The 2992-nt window shown below is 47.8% G+C and overlaps 1 pseudogene; it reads left to right on the forward strand.

Moving 5' to 3' along the window:
- Positions 1-231: 231 nt before the first annotated feature.
- On the forward strand, positions 232-1557 carry LOC119280373 (annotated as a pseudogene).
- The last annotated feature ends 1435 nt before the right edge of the window (positions 1558-2992 follow it).

A 2992-nucleotide genomic window follows, 5' to 3' on the forward strand; every position in this document is an offset into this window, starting at 1 on the left:
TAATTAAATTATATATATATAACTGGTACCGCAATTTCTGCAAGCAATTTTCTGCATGCACGTTTCCGTGGCTCAGTCGGACGCTATACAAGATTTCCATCATAGACCAGGGCACTCAACTTCTTTGTTTGTTTGTTTGTTTCTTTTTTTTTCTTTCTTTCTTTGTGTGAGCGAAAGCCCCTCGTTTTTCATTAAGAAATTCCCCGACCTTGCCAAAATCCTTGCCCCGCCATGTTTTCGTGCAGTGCCTCAGCGGACCTACCGTCGGAGCTTGTCTGCCGCATCTTCGATGGAATTGACGACCTCAAGTGCTACGCGAGTGCGCAGGGAACTTGCCCGATGTGGCGTTCCGCACTCACGCCGCAGTCGCTGTCGCTGTTCGTGGACCACGGCGATGACCCCACCAAGCGCTGCATCACCATCGCCATCAAGCGTCGTACCACTGTAGCCTCGATCCTCGCGTGTCGCTCCTTCGGGCTCAACCCCATCCCTTGAGGCAATCTCTGCCCCGCCGCATGCCCCTCCTTCAAGCTCACCACAATCTCCTCGATTAGGACCTGTCTTGGCTGCTGCGGCGGATGGCTTGCCCTCTCTGTCGCATCAACGGCGGTCATAGTCTACTTAGCTTCTTCCACCCCATCATGGCTGCTGAGATCCTCCTGCCCCCGCTTACCTATGGCAGCCGCCTCGTCTCAGAGATGGTCCTTACACCCAACCCCACCACAGACGACTTCCTGGCCGCCGTGATATGTGACATCGATGGGCTTGCCTACATTACCGGTGGGCCTAGGGGGTGGGCCATCCTTGAACCCATCCACCTCGACGATGGAGACCAGATCGCTGACCTCCTCTACCACAGAAATGGTATAGTCTACTTCCTTGCTCGGTTGGGAGATGTCCACGTGCTTCGCCTACCGCAGCACCGCTGCAGGGAACTTATCATCCTCGAGGGCCACGCATTAGCACATCCTGTAGTGCATAACAAGCGGATCATCCAGATGCATGGGATGGGACTAGATCTGTAGGAAGCAACCTACTGTTCGACGCCGCCACCAGCTTCGCCCCGACATATAATAAAATCTCGACTCTCACTAGTGCTAATAACCTTGTGTTATGCGATGGTAGCATATACCAAATCTGGAGGAATGCAGCCTGCACGGTTAGTTTGTAGCTGCCAGGAGGGGTCATTGCCTTGTAGAACATGACGAAATATTTGTTCTGAGGTATGACACCCAGTTCCGACCATGTTGGGACGTTGTGGCCGACTTAAGGGGACACTCAGTGTTTGTTGGGAGGAACAATGCAGTCTCGGTATATGCGGGAGGTGTTCCGGCACTCAAGGGTGATTGTGTGTATTGGACTGGTGGGAGAGGTAGGGATTGGGGCATGGTCTATGACATGAAAACTGTCAGGTCAACATCTTGCATTCCCCTAATGGATTGTGTCGTTCCGGGGTCTCCACAAAGCATAATCTGCTGTTACTTTCTAAGCAATGAATTAAAGAAGAGTTTACCAGATCCAAGCAAGGGCCCATGCTTAATCTGGAAAAAAAAGTGATGCGTCGCTGCGGCAGCTTGGTGACATAGTGATAAGGACCACAACCCACATTGGTGGAAATGATGTTGTACCGTCATTAAAGGGTTTTGTTCATGTTTTTTGTATAGTACATTCGAAGATTATTTAATTCATGTGGAATCGTCAGCCTGTCATTTGATTATCTGTTCCCTACATTTGAAGTACTCAAGATAAATTTAACTAAGATTAAACAATTGGGTCCAAAACAGCCCCTCACATAACAATTGATAAACTGGGGTTTGGGTTACTATCACTCCAGCAACCCATCATCAACACACTGATTCCACAGTTCCTTCCCCTAGGCCCAAATATGGTGAAGTGTAATGCGATCGACGTTCTGATAACACCACTACAGGAAGAACAACACAACATATAATCCAAACATTGAATGGTAATACTATCAGTAAGACTTTTTGCATGTCCTCAAGAACTAATGGATGAACTCACAAGTATCATATGGATAACGATTAGTAGGTATGAATATATGAGGAACAATCTGAGCATAACAATCTTTCACAAATAATTCTCCTATGCATCAACTACAAATGTGTAATCAACACGTAAAATAATCAAAGGTACCAATACGAACTTTGATACAAAGATTGAGCAAGAGGAATGATCTAGGGTTCAAAGATGAGATGGTGTTGGTAAAGATGTTGATGGAGAAGATGATCCTGATGATGAATAGAGTGCTGGTGATCCCGATGATGAACATGAAAGTTTCTCTGGTAGAGTCGCTCCTCGATGCTCGTCATCGACCTCCTTCTCCACCTTTCCCTTCATGGTCATGGCTTCAAAGCTATGAACTATGCGAGGTAACGACTGATGTGTTACTGCAGTACGATGTTGGCAGCCAGGCGACAAAATGGGAGGGGTTGGGGGCGGGATAATGCAACTATGGTCACCCCGAGCAGGGAATGACACCTCAGCTTGCTCATACTATGGTCAATGTGTTCTAGGATAGGAACCTTGGTCATCCTAGGCTGGGACCAAAGTTGCTATGAGTTGTGACCGGCAAAAGAGATGCTGGGACGCCATCTGTCGATGCTTTAGGGATGTTACGACCATGACTACCACAATAGCTGGCTGGAGAGTGTGGTGTTGGAGCAGGAGGGGATGGCGAGCTGCTGCTAGATGTCAGAGGTGTTGCTGTGGCGACAACCCGCGTTTTAGGAATGTTTTTCCATCTTAGGTTTTCACGGAACTATGAGAGATAGAGGAGGGGAGCAGGGACGAAGCGTTGTGGGCTGCATTGTGATTTCCTCAAAGATTAGAGGATGATGCAGTATATTAGAGATAAGCATTTCCCTTGGTTATGAAACCAAGCTTCTCAATCCAGTAGGAGAACCAAGCAACACTATGTAAAGGGCACTGATACGTCTCCAACGTATGTACTTTTTCTCATGCTTTTCCTCTT

The sequence above is a fragment of the Triticum dicoccoides genome, chromosome 3B (assembly GCF_002162155.2).
Source record: "Triticum dicoccoides isolate Atlit2015 ecotype Zavitan chromosome 3B, WEW_v2.0, whole genome shotgun sequence".
NCBI classification, from domain to species: Eukaryota; Viridiplantae; Streptophyta; class Magnoliopsida; order Poales; family Poaceae; genus Triticum; species Triticum dicoccoides.